Genomic DNA, 14,228 nt, shown 5'->3' on the forward strand with positions numbered 1-14,228 from the left:
AACATTACCAATAATAATTGCTATGAAAAAGAAAAACTAAATACGACCTCTTTTACCATCTCTCATGAGTTGTATGTATTATTAACAAAAATTTTTAAAAATGTCCTTGCCTAGGATTCGAACTTGCGTCCTTTGCATTTGTAAGCCAGCACCTTAACCACTACACCAAGATCATGGCATGGTGATTTTAGTTGTCGGCGTATTTGTTGTATTAGTGTTTTATGTTCCCACTTCGACAATTTTTACTCTTTTTTTGTAAGTTTAACAGCTGTTTCTGGCTTTCTCTTTCGGTGTCGTCCTTTATTTACACAATGCACTATTCGTATTCAAAGCTTGTGCCCCTCTGCAATGTCTTATTCAGATTAAGCTTTTCTTTTTGCCCCTCAGTAAACATTTGATTGATTTAATTCTCATACTCTCCACGGATGGAGCGCAGGAATGCCAGACTCGAAAAATAGGTGTACATTTGCTTTCCTGACAGATCATACATATAAGGCATATAAGACAATTTTGAAAATGTAGCAGACACGATTTTAATGGTGGTGCACCTCCCTATGTGACCAATAATGGTCACACGACAATACAATACAACACATAGAGCATACGCATGTAGGAAAGAGCGGAGGGAGTATGCAAATGATAAGTATTTGTGATAAACAGTGAATAGTAAAGGCTTGAAAGGAAACACGGATTATTGTAGGTAAGGCATATTAAAATAAGAAGAGAAAAGAACTAATAGAATATTGAAAGAAGGTTACTGTATTTTCCAGGGCTGCCATCTCCGGCAGTTTAGCCTACAAAAGAATTTCGCATACGTACAGGTTAAGTGTACGCATATCAATCAAAATCTTTTAAATTTCTTTGGATATAGTATACGACAGTGCCTCGTTACTTCCCGAGGACGCACGAAGTGCAGTCTTTTACAGATTATTCACTGAACATCTAGGAACTTAAAAATGGGGTAAAAAAGCGAGTGTCGTTCACTTTTGTGGTGGTACGAATATAAAGAACAACGTATGTATTTTACTTTTGGGGGTAATAGTTAAGAACAGCTACTTCTCATCTCCCGTGCACGAGGATACATCTTACTGTTGCACTACCTAAACACCCTAAGTACAAGGGCAAGAACTCAGTCTATTACCTACTTTTTAACATCCTAGATAGTCAATGAATAATTCCTGAAAGTATGGCGTTTCTCCTGCTTCCCTAAATGGAAAGTACGTCTCCTTAACTATAACCCTTTTGGGATCGTACAACTTGTTTATTTTGATGCACGGTGAACTCTCTTCAACTGTTTGAGAGTTGTATGCAGTAGTAGCAGGTCTACCGTGATTGATTACCGGTTTTTGAAGGGTTGTTTCGTGAAGGTTTGGGCTCATTCCGTAGACGTTTTTGTGAGCTCGCGGTCTTTTTTTTTTTTTTTTTTTTTTTTTTACTTTCGCTTATTGTTAATTTGCATTTTCGGGATTTTCTTGCGGGCCGTATAACGTCCTGCAGTTCTAGACAGAGGTTCCGCCTACATGGGGGTGCCATTTTTTTTTTTTTTTTTTTTTTTTTTGTTTTTTGTTTTGGTTCTGCCTATATTGACGGAGCTTGTGCTTTGTGTTCTGCAGGTGGCAGTACGGTAGGAAGAAGATGAAAATGGTGATATTTGTACGTGTAAGTAAGTAAAGTGCGTGGATCGTGAAGTAAATGTGCGATCTTAATCTTTTTTTATATTTGTGCTTTAAAATCTTGTATTGCAGATCTTGTATTGGAGATAATAAGTGATTTTTTGTGTTGATTGATAGTTTAATGTATTAAAATTTCAGCACGTTGGCGGTAAGCACTTCTATGTTGCTCAGTAGGTCATTGTAGGCATTAACTTTTCCAGACTATATTTCGTGATTAACAATAATATAGCCCTTGTACTTCGGGCTATATGTGCGCTTTTTCGCTTGGTACTCCCTCCCTAATTTTTATTGCATTCTTAAAATGGCCCTTGTACTTACAAATGTTCTTCTAAGAATTTGTTTTTTTATATGGTATGCGAAGAATAAGAATGTGCCCTTGTACATTTTGTATGAGTATATGTGGGGCATTTGAAACACATATCGCGTGTCACGTGCACGTGGATCATTCTTACTGTTGCACTATGTATAAAAATGATTTTATTACATGTAGAAGTAGTAATAGAACACGCAAGAGACCCAGATCATGTTGTATTCACACTTCATATTGGAGTGTGAATACAACATGATCTGGGTCTCTTGCGTGTTCTATTACCACTTCTACATGTAATAAAATCATTTTCATACGTAGTGCAACAGTAGGAAGTATGCACGTGCACTGGACATAATGAGGTCTTCTTGTATACTATTACCGCGAGTTAAAAGAAGTAGTGGCTGAAAACTTAAAATTGTCTCCGATTTGCATAGAAATACAATGACCATCCAGACATGCGCTAAAGAACAACAGTACGAAAAACACCGACGTGTGGTAGGTGCACACGAAGAAGCACAACTACTGCCTAAGCGAGTTAGTATACATACGTACTGCGATCTGTGCAAGAGGTGTCCGAAGAGGACACGAGCGTCACCAACGCAAGTGAAATGGTGTAAGTTTAAGTTCCTATATCATTTGTAATTATTTTACATTAGTATCCGTATACCTTTAAATATAAAACTACATAACGGGGTTTTAAATACTGACGCCTGCAGAATTTCTTTTTCTTATAAAAACGTCTTTCTCTGTATATTATTGAATTTTTCCTGTAAATTTCGTAAAATGTGGTGTGCCTATGCTTGACCAGCGCCATTGCGTAAGTATTGTATTTTACTTTCTTAGTTGCCATGTCTACCTCCTTATTTGGCATGCTTTTGGTGGAAACAAAAGTAGTTGGGTACATTATCGTGTCACGTTTAGTGATGGGTAAAATCCCGGGAAGAATTCTTTCGGGAATATTCCCCGGAAAATATCCAAAAAAGAAAATGAAAATATTCCGCGAATTTATTTGCAGTCACGCGAATTTTTTTCGGGCACTTCCGGTTCGAATTTTAAAATTCTATTTTCACGGTTGGTAAGACCTAGTTACCCGCTTTCCGAAAAAAAAATTGTATCGCTTCTGTGTGCAACCGTTTTCTCGAAAACGTCATAATTTAAAATTCTGAAATTTTGTCAGTTGGTTTAACTTTACATAATTAATAAACATACCAAATACCATTTCGACCATTGCTTCATGAACTATCTACAACCTTTTGAAGTTTGCGAAGTTTCGTTAATTTTGATGTCACAGTTAGCAACACTGGAAACAATAAAAAATACAATGATTTGATGATGTCTGTGGTTTACCTTAATTAAATGATGAATAAAAGGTTTTCCTGACTGTTTTTTATTATTATTTTGATCAGAAAGGCTCTCTGAAATCGTAAAATGAGCCTCCCCCTTCTCCGTTTTTTTTTTTTTTAACGAAGTAATCTGAGATGGAAATTATGATTACGAAACATACATATTTTAAGTTCACTTACTTAAAATGGTCTTCGGAAACAAAATTTCACTGATTATTTTCACATGGACCAATCATTTGCTTGCTTGGTGTCTTCTTCGCTTATAGCATGTAACTGTGCAGATGCTCAAATAGGTGTTAGTACACTCGGAGGTGGATCCAGGGAGTCGATCGCCCTCCCAGAAGAAACTCTTATTTTGTATATAATGAGAACCTCCCTGGTTCAGTGTCTAAATTTTGGGGATGACATGGAGTTGAACACAGGTAAATTACCTTACGTTCACCTTCTAAAATGAACGCGAATACGAAAGTAAACACACTAAGCTAGAGGTAATAATCTGCATGAATGATAACTCAAATTCGATTAATAATTGGTTCATTTATTTTCAATTAATGTGTAATGTGTTGTGTGTCAAATTCGGGTATTTCATTGTGCCAGATCAAATACGGCATCTCTAAACATTGAATCGCTGACAACAGATTTAGAAAGTAACTCATACCTCCCATGTCCCTAGTAGTCGTTGGAAATGATGACCAGCTCTGCAAAGGCGATCCCAGATAGTTGGCGTGATCGATGGTCCTTAGGTCTTCTGGATGTCGCGGGTGAATTTCACAAACAGCGAGGCGTAATCTTTTACTTTCTCATGGTAACGACGATAAAATATAATTTAACTGAATTCAACATAAATTATTTGTTTTTATAATTCGACTGTAAACGTATACGTTCGTTATCTTCGGATACTACTATTCGATTTCGCTCTCCGAGTTCTCTCCGCCTCTGAACTTTCTCTACTTCTCTTACTACTGAACTCTACTTCTTCACTACTTCTGAACTCTACCCCCGAGACCTTCCATCCTCTGGTTTTTGTTGACTTCCTCAAATCTGGAATCTGCATTCTCACCATGACGTCAGAAGTGTGTTCTCTTTCTGCTCCAGGAAACTTCTCATTTTCGTCATTGTTGTACAGCGATTTAATCATTACAATCCCTAGAATGTCTGTGTCCGCGATACTTGGCAATTCTGGCATACACGAAATTGTCTGTGTTCACAAACATTCTATAAACTTCATGACATTAGATTTCTGTAATTCTCTCCAGTAATACGTAATTTAGATTTTGTTCTCATTTTTAACAATTAGAATAATCTGCCGAAATGTAGTTTCCTTAATACCAATGAAATATAATCATTTTATAAACTAAATGCAATGCCAAGCTTTTATGTAATCTGTTTTGTTATTCGTTTCTTTCTTAACTCTGTTTTGCTCAACGTAATTTAATGATTAATATTTGAATTTTACTTGTACATGAAAAGATTAAGTCAAAATAGAAATTTAAATAAAATAAATAACCAAATATATGCGTTCTGCCACAATAAATAAAACTCATTCCAGAGTTTAGAGCTCTTAAAAGTAGCTCTAAGTAGCAGTATTACACCTCCCTTCAGAAGTCCGTCCTGGATCCGCCCTTGTGTAGCAAATTGTCGATAATCACAAAACACTTATTTTCAGTTCTCTTATGCTTTTCTGGAAACCTGTACCCTGCTGAAGGTCCATGTGGAAGCATAAACAGCACTTCAACTTTACGTAAGTCATGATTTATTCATAATTCTGCTACACACCACTGGTTATCATACGTATATGCAAGGACGCCGATCCTGGGGGGGACCCGCGCTCCCCAAAGCTGATGTGGCCCTTATTGTATTTATGAATATACAATATTTGGCATAGTTTGAATACAATTTGTCTTAAAATCCTCATATATATGCTTTCTGCATCTGAATGCGAGTGTAGGACAAAATCCAAGCCAAATTCTGGTAAGGCGGACAAAATCCAAGCGGATAAAATTCAGAGGAGCAGTATCATGTGCGTAGCTGTGGTATGTGCCTGTGAACACCCTAATTAAATTTTATGTTTGTTTCTTTCTTTAATTGTCATGCATTCTAAAGTTTTATCTGTAATTCTTCAATTTATTGAAATAATATTTCATTTACGTTTAAAAAACTGAAAATCCAATAAAATATGTAAGATTGACACAGTAAGAGTGCAGATGAGCTTTAATTACTCATAAAATAGTCTGGTCACTGCTAGGACATGCCCAGGTGAATCCAATTTAGGGTGATCAGAAATATTTTGACTAAAAAGAGTATACTCACATAAATTAACCAGAAAATGAAAGCACTGGCTTGCTATATCAGAGATAACAAATAACAGCAAAGCAGCCCAGTCTTAAAAAAAGTACACTACTTAATTCTATTTTATTTATTGAGAATTAAAGTAAAAATAAAATTAAAATGATATGATTTAGATAAAAGAAATACTTCTCTACCCTCAAAGTATTTACTTCAGTTACACTTGTCAAAATAACCAATAATATATACATTTTCATTTAGTTTGTCTAGACACATTTCGATTTTCTAGATAACGCTTTTACATTATTACATTATTAAAAATACACACTACATATTTCACATTTTGATCATTTCTGACGAAAATATGACTAGTATATCATAATTATTTGTTTCAAAATATACATAAAACATTACCAACATACAAATCAAGACTTCTGTATGCCACCTCATAAGAATGGAATTAAAATACTCCAATGATTGGTCTCACAATAATATGCTGAGTGTCTTAAATGTATTATACTGTATATAATAAAATTGAGAAGAAAATACATACTTTTACAATGTATTTGTACACACATAATATTTTTACATACTTTCATATGGATGTGATAAGTAATTAAAGCTCATCTGCACTCTTACTGTGACAATCTTACATGTTTTATTGGAATTTCAGTTCTTTAAAAGTAAATGAAATGTTATTTCAATAAATTGAAGAATTGACAGATAAAACTTTAGAACGCATGACAATTGAAGAAAGAAACAAACATACAATTTAATTAGGGTGTTTACAGTTACATATCACAGCTGTGAACATGATAGTGTTCCTTGGATTTTGTCCGCCTTGTCAGAATTTAGCTTGGATTTTGTCCTCTTGGATTTTGTCCGCGCCCCTCTGAATGCCCCCCCCCCCCCAATTTACAGAGATATCTGCGCTTTCGCGCATATGTATGTAACACAAGTTTCTTTTTGCAGACTTCTTAAATCTACACTTTGAATTGCAGAAGCTCGATTTTGGGGGAAGCATGAAGTTAGTTTATGGTGACCCGTTACTGACATAAACTTCACCATTTTCCGAAAGCCAAAGGTGACTTCGTTGATTGCCAGTTACTGGGCGCACACTTTCCAATTCTTGCTTTTTTTTCTTCCAGAAGTTGTCGAATTCAGTTCCAGGCAACAAACGAGAGTAATACGCGGAGTTTGTACTTACACTATACTCACGAATTCTTCTGCGGTTTTAATACTTTGTATCTGTTTTTGCCTAAGGCTATGCCGCATTGCCACATTCTTTACAACTCACCTCCCCGCCCCCAATACGTCGCAGAGGCCCTAGCATGGCCGGTTTCACTGCAAGACCACTGCTTTGTCGGACCTGTCTGCATCTCGAACATCTAAAGCGATTTTTAAAGTGGGATGTAGCACCATCAGAAATCACTGACACGGTTTGGGAAATTGTAGACACTTATTTCCACGTATTCAAATCTTTTTCTATAACAGATATTTTCGCTTTTCTTCGAGTATTTTTTAGAATCTTGTCTGTAGCTATGAGTATATGAGCCGAATCGTGTGTTTTGTCGTCGCTTATTACAACACAACTGTCAGTTGTTCCATATTCCGATAATAACTCGAAATTTCACTTTGCAGAATAACAGTCCAGTTTTCAACGAAGTCCACATGAAGTAAAATAGAATTTATATCTTGAAATTTTATACGATGCTTTTCGGTAGCAACTAATTCTCTTTGGATTTTCTTGATGTAGTCATGAGTTACAATTCTTACAGTTAAACCAACAATGTACGATACAAAAACAGAAAGTGGCACAGTTTTTTTTTTTTTTTTTTTTTTTTTTTTTAACGAGATCATTGTTTACAGCTGTCATTTTCAACGGATCATACTACTAAAGGAAATAGGTCACTCATGACAGCCTCAATACAGGTTGCACCTTTGATTTGTTGCAACGCAGTAGCAGCTAACTTAAAATTTCCACAATACATACATACACACACACACACTCCCTTCGCAGGTTGCGGACTGACCCACTTTAGTCGAGTACTATAAAATTAAGAGTGACCCATTCTTATGCTGAGATTGTTCTGTTTAAAAAGTACGTAAATTTCTTTGATGGAATGTGTAAGAAAATGTTTCGATTTTTTTGAACTTTTTGTCCTTTTTCGATCACTGTAATGACCTCGCACTTAATTGAGACTTTGTGTGGATCATTCCAAATCCCACTGAGGTAAAAGTTCAGGCTTTTTATAGATCATCAGAATTTATTGGATGGCCATTTTAAGTAAACTTAAAATTTGTGTGTTTCGTAATCGTAATTTCCATTTCAGATTACTTCGGTTTAACAAAACGGACGAGAAGGGGGAGGCTCATTTTACTATTCCTGAGAGCTTTTTTGATCAAAATAATAAAAAACCAGTCGCGAAAACCTTTTATTCTTTATTTAATTAATGTGAACCACAAACATCATCAAGTCATTGCACTTTTATTGTTTCCAGTGTTGCTAACTGTGACATCAAAGTTAACGAAACCGCTAATTTCGAAAGGCTGTACTTAATTCATGAAGCATTGGTCGAGAATCGTATTTGCTGTGTTTATTATTCATTTAAAGTTAAACCAACTGACAAAATTTCAGAATTTTTAAAGATGGTGTTTCGGAGAAAATGGCGATTTTTGAAAATTTTACAATTTCTCGAATTTGTTTGCGACAAAACGGTTGCACACAGAAGCGGTACATTTTTTTTCTTTTTTTGGAAAGCGGATAACTAGGTGTCACCAAGCGTGAAAGCAGAATTTTAAAATTCGAACCTGAAGTGCTCGAAAAAAATTCGCAAACTTCGACTTTTCAGATAAACTGACGTTCATTTGTTAATTTATGTATAAAACGATACGCATGCGCAAACCAAACTATAATAAAATATAGTTTATTTATATCCCTATGTACATACCATAACAAGAATTATAACTCTACCTGTTTCCGAAGCTGAATGGTGGGGCTCCGAAGTTGACCATTTTCCATGTTTTTTACATATCATAAATTGTACTCCCTGTCTTTGATGGCCCATTACATGGCTGGAAATTTTTTTTCGATAAAAGAAAAAAATATAGGTCCCTTAAAAGCATGTCTAGTTGCTATAAAAAAGGAGTTTCAACAATATCTGAGATGGTGATGGTATATGCTCTGCCTGAATATAGATGGAAGGCCATAAATGTATACTTACTTACAATATGATCTATGCAAGTAAATATGTGGGGGAAAGTGTTATAGTAAGTCCACATACTTTTACACCGCTAAGCAGTTTAAATTTGCATGAAAGTGGATTTTCTAAACTAGATTCTACTACTGATATAAACATATTAAATTTTTAAATGTTACAAACAAATTGGTTTGTGTAACTACCAGAAGACACATGTCTCAACATTTTATCAAAATAAGCGAATATAAATTTATGTTCACAATATTTGCAAGATACCAACTTACCTTTATATTTTGCATGTAACATTGCCACATGACCTTACGACCTTTCTTCCTAGCTATTTCTCGAAATTTCATGCCTTAATTCACATATAAGAGAAGTTCGAGTACCTATTCAGAAATTCGTGTCAAAGACAAGAGACAGACCGACGTCTATTATTAACGGTGGTTCGGGGAGTATTGATATTACTTCACCTCTATTTTTACAGAAATTCTACATTACTTTACAAACTGGTTCCTTTTCATCATTTGTAAATTAGTACTTCGCTACTTTTTAGTGCAAATAGAAATGTCACTAAAGAAGTCATGTTATTAGTTATAAAAAGTAGTCAACGAATTTTAACTTGTTTAATCTCCAAATTATTTAAAACCTAGAAGTAAATCATAATAAAGAAAACAAAGTAATTAGTGATATGATTCTCATAATTTGGAAGATAAAGAAATGAAAATAAATTCGTTTCCGGGAATTTATATGCCAAGGGAAAAAACCCGGGAATATGCCCAGTTTTTATTTTCCTTCCCACCGGAAATATTCCCACTGCCCATTACTAGTCACGTTACAATTTTAGATCGTTAAACAAATACAAATAACAAGAATACAATTACAAATAACATATACTTCGCTAGTTATCATGCTCTATAATTTAGTGAAGATTTAAAGTCACTTACATTCGTAATATAACACGGAAGAATCAGCTATACTAATAGTCATAATATTATTAGCTTATAATGTTTTACACCCGTATATTTAAACTGTGCCAAGAAATACATTGCTCCGCTTTTATAAATGCGATGGTTGAACGTAGTAAATATCGATTTTTTAAGAAGGAAGGGTATATGTAATTAATATCTACTTGGGTCAGTTTTCTAAGTCTAGGTTTTATTCATAGCAAACAAGTAAAGGTCATAGAAAAGTAACAGCAAATAGAAATGTAACTTTATACCGGGACACTTCTACATGATGGAAACAAAACAATAATTGTAATTAAGTTTACTTTCTCTTTTAGATTTCATACCCAAAAATAAATTTATAAATAAAATAAAGGATAATTTTGGAACTGGGTTGCCAAAATCAGGTAAAATCACCATATCTCTAAAAGAAATCGGTTGATGTTACGTATGTGTAATTACAGAGTACTGACATAACATAAACTGACCTAACCTAGCCTAAACTTCAAAAACAGAAAATATAGGAAGAAAGTACGAATTTCAAGCAAAGAATTCTAGACCCCCAAATACAAATATCCTAACCTAAACTAATCTAACCTACGTAAACCATAAAAAATAGAAAATAAGCAAGAAAGGATGAACTTTAAGGAAAATATTCCGGCCCGCCAGTTTCAAAAATTAGTAAAATAAATTTATTTATCTCCCTGATTGTGTGTATTTACTCGTTATTGCTTGAAAAGATCAGCTTTATGTAAAATATGAGGTTACATTGTAGCAGATTGCATAAGCACCGACAGAGATAAGACACTGGGAAATGGGGGAAAGCTCAAGCTTGCCCACGACACGAGACTAAAGAGAGTTTTTTCTAGTACAAATATACGCCCTTCAATTAAGAACAGTGTCTCTCTCAGGTATATTTTGGGATGACCTTTCCGTCCACCAATGTTTTTTAACCGCCCTAGGGCTGAGATATGTTTAGTTGCGATTGTATGTTACTCTTGCTGGACATGTCGCTGAAGACGTAATATCGAAAGAATGATCGTTTATGTTATCCATCCAAATGTGAAAAAGTTCGCATTTCTAATCTACTTTATACTTACTTACATGTAGCCCGAAAAAGGAACTTGAATACTTTTCATGATCACTGAGAGCAGCGCAAGGCATCATAACATCGATATTTTCTGTGTGAGCTATGAAAGTGATAAGGGAAAAGTCCTCAACTATGAAGGTGGTAGAAACTTTAACAGACGTGTTTTCATTATCTTTAAAGAACATATTGCATATTAAATGAGAAAGGTTACTTTAATTGCAAAAGGCTTGTGTTCAGTGTTAAAGCAAAGGCATTTCAGATTTTGCTGAAAGGGACAAGACTCTCCAGCAATGTAAGTAGAGTTTCGCGTTTTCCATTACAATAATAATATACAATTTATTAAAATGTATGACTGCCTAGGATTAATTTTCTTCTTCTCTAAGATGCGCTCCTTTCAATTGTTGACGTTCTTGTCAAAACTTGCCTGCGTTATACACGAAAAGGAATGGCTATGGGAGTGTTATGGATCACTTCATTTCGCAGCTAATCCATAATCATTTTTCACAAGTTATATAGATGAGGAGAAGGCACCGTGACAAAGTCTTCTCAATTACTTGTAGTTGAGTTTAGTGTCCCGTTCATCAGCGAAGCTATATGAGACAACCTTCTGATTAACGTGAAATTCAAACCACATGAGCTCCCGCGCGAAAGGCGCATACGCTAACCGCTTAGCCACGAAGGGACTTTTTTCAGTTACTTAATAAAGAAAGAAAGTGAACCCTTTAAGCAAATTAATGTTTTGAAAATGTTCTAGGAAAAATACGGATATAGTACGTTCAATAGGACATATGCATCCGTGAAGAATGTTTTCGTTGTTGGGAAAGTATAGTGGTTGGGATTTTTATTTTAATCGTGATTTATATTCGGTTGAAAACTTGGGGAAATTATAAGTATTAGGAGACATCAAGACTACTACCATGCTGCTATTTGTTAGAATTTCACCTCCAAAAAGAAATGACAATAATGCAACCAAACTCAGACGATTTGTACAGTAGCATATGACACACGACTGATTGGAATTCCAGCGCAATGCTGCATTTGTTGGCTCAGCAGCGTCCAAGGTTCGATGTTCAGGATAGTACCGCCAGAAGTCAAAATGTACAGTGGAATTTTTAGAACATTCATTTAGTGGAAAGTGGACAAGTGAAGTGAAAATATATAGGGAAAGGTCATTATATGTTGTGGTTGTCAAAAATTGGAATAGGCGTTTGCATTTCAATGAGACCAGACTCAAAGTATGTCAGCGTCTGAGAAGGTGAATTTCCATATCGCGAAATTGAGAATTGCCATGATAGTGATACACATTTTTAAGGAATCAACGAATGAAAATCGTACGCAACAGCAATAAGGAAGGGTCCCAAGTAAAGTGAGCACTTTTCAAATGCCTGACAACTGCCCGCGTGACCGTGAAAACAGTAAGTCGTCGTCCAGTGGTAGACTGGCATTAGGACATTGGGCACGATAACAAGAGTTGTTTTGTCTGCGGCAAGGGAAGTCGACTCGACGGTTTGACAGCGTGTACAGAACACAATTGGCAGCACATATCTTTGTTGGCTTCCATTGACTTAAAATTACAACTCAGTTTATACTAGTGTGCCAATTGCCAGTGGGTCACGTTTTCGGGCAAGCCTCGATTCGACTACTTCTACGCTGATAACACATATATAAGACTACCCTGTTAGGCGCAGTGTACAAGGCCGAGCTTCATACGGGAGGTGTATGATGCCGAACGGTTCCATTTCATAAACTTCCTGCTGTTGTCTATCTACTGAATCCCGCAATGAACGCTAAAAATCGGGAAATTTATAGTAGTCTTTGTCATGCTTTTTAGACAACTCCGGACGATATATTTCAATAATATAGTGTATCCTGGAATCTACTAACGTTCTTCGGGTCCCATTCCCTGGCCTGCACTATCGCCTGAAATAACACCAATGTTGTATATTTGGGGGATACGGTTAGTGGTGACTTTTTTCGTAAATGTTGTTCAGCATTTAGCGCCCATCTGTTGTAAACTCTCAAGGAACATATCAATGTTCGTTTTATTAGTTGCGGCGACCTATAGAGGCTCAGATTGCAAGATGTAGATGTGACCTGTACTGATTAGCGAAGTTCGAAATGTATACAAAGGTTTGTGTTTATCGTAAAGTCATATGGGCTTTGGTACTAGAATAATCCCCCTTGAATAAAGTTCTGTGTACGCTACTGTATTCAGAACAAATTATTCTTACCACAAAATGAATTTAGATTTAATCAAGTAACACTATTCACTAAAATTTGTTAGAAATAAAATAGTTAACTAAAATTCATAATTCCTTTTTCAACAATTCAAGTAGAGACAAATCATTGTAATATTCTATTAAAGCTACCTCCAGAACAATAACAAAATTTAATTTAATTTTTTAAGACAAGACAGTAGTACTAAAAAATAGACAAGAATATTCACCAGGTCTGTAGCCTAACACTAAGACAGTGGAACAAAAAGAGGTGGGCTAACTTCAGTTCACCTTACATTTTTGCTCCATATTTTTTAATATATTTTTGTAAGCAAATAACTGAAACTTTCAGATAGAGTTCGAGGTCGTCGCAGGGAGCTCAGACTTCGAGCTATGGGCCTGCTTGTTGCCCATAAACAGTTGGATCAGGAAACAAAACAAAGGGGGACACGCCATGCAATCTGTCTTCCTACTGCCAACAATTCTGACGCAGAAGAGTGAAAATAACCTTATGGTGTACTCATAGCTTTTAAGTAACCTCCAAATAAATATATGTAGCTTTTTTTCGTCGTAAATTATGTTTAAGAATAGCTTGAAAATGACACTAAAATACTGGGAACTCATCTCCCACAACCATAATATTGAAGTCTGGTCCCCTAGAATCCGGCATCTATGGCAGACTCTTACCTGGAACTGCCCAGGGGAGTCTATACTTCCCTGTAACTTACAGTCGTTTCCTCTATATATATAAATGTATATGAAACTTAGCCTCCCCAAAGATAACATTGGTCCCCTATTTTAGTCTTCTGGCTATGGATTATAGTAAGTTGTATTACTACTTCATCATTGTGTAGCAATTCTAGCTCATATATTGCCTCCTGTTATGTTTTATATGAATATTATTTTTCAATACGGTTTATGCCAAGCCCTTTAGAAGCTTTCAATTTCTAATGTCATCGAGTAACGTTCCTTTCACGTCATTTCGTGTTGGTTTACTTGCTTAAACGTAATATATTCAATATTAGAGCACACTATATTTGACTAGAAGACAAGATTTTACTTTAGATATGTATTCAGCATTGTCAGTTCGTTCTGAAGCCAGTATCTTATATAATCAAGGTACCTGTAAGTATTTTTTATTCGCTTGAATACACTGAAATCTT

The 14,228-nt window shown here is 35.4% G+C and overlaps 1 protein-coding gene across 2 annotated transcripts in view; it reads left to right on the plus strand.

Moving 5' to 3' along the window:
* The first annotated feature begins 501 nt into the window (after positions 1-501).
* LOC145689990 (uncharacterized) overlaps positions 502-14,228 on the plus strand; it is a 51,154-nt gene continuing 37,427 nt past the window's right edge. Inside the window, exon 1 of one of the 2 annotated variants that reach the window (XM_081764450.1) lies at positions 502-700. The gene's annotated coding sequence lies outside the window, so the exon portion shown is untranslated. The remainder of the gene's footprint in view (positions 701-14,228) is intronic. The other variant, XM_081764449.1, reaches the window with a different exon arrangement.

The sequence above is a fragment of the Thermobia domestica genome, chromosome 7 (assembly GCF_964235325.1).
Source record: "Thermobia domestica chromosome 7, izTheDome1.hap1.1, whole genome shotgun sequence".
In the NCBI taxonomy this organism is placed as follows: domain Eukaryota; kingdom Metazoa; phylum Arthropoda; class Insecta; order Zygentoma; family Lepismatidae; genus Thermobia; species Thermobia domestica.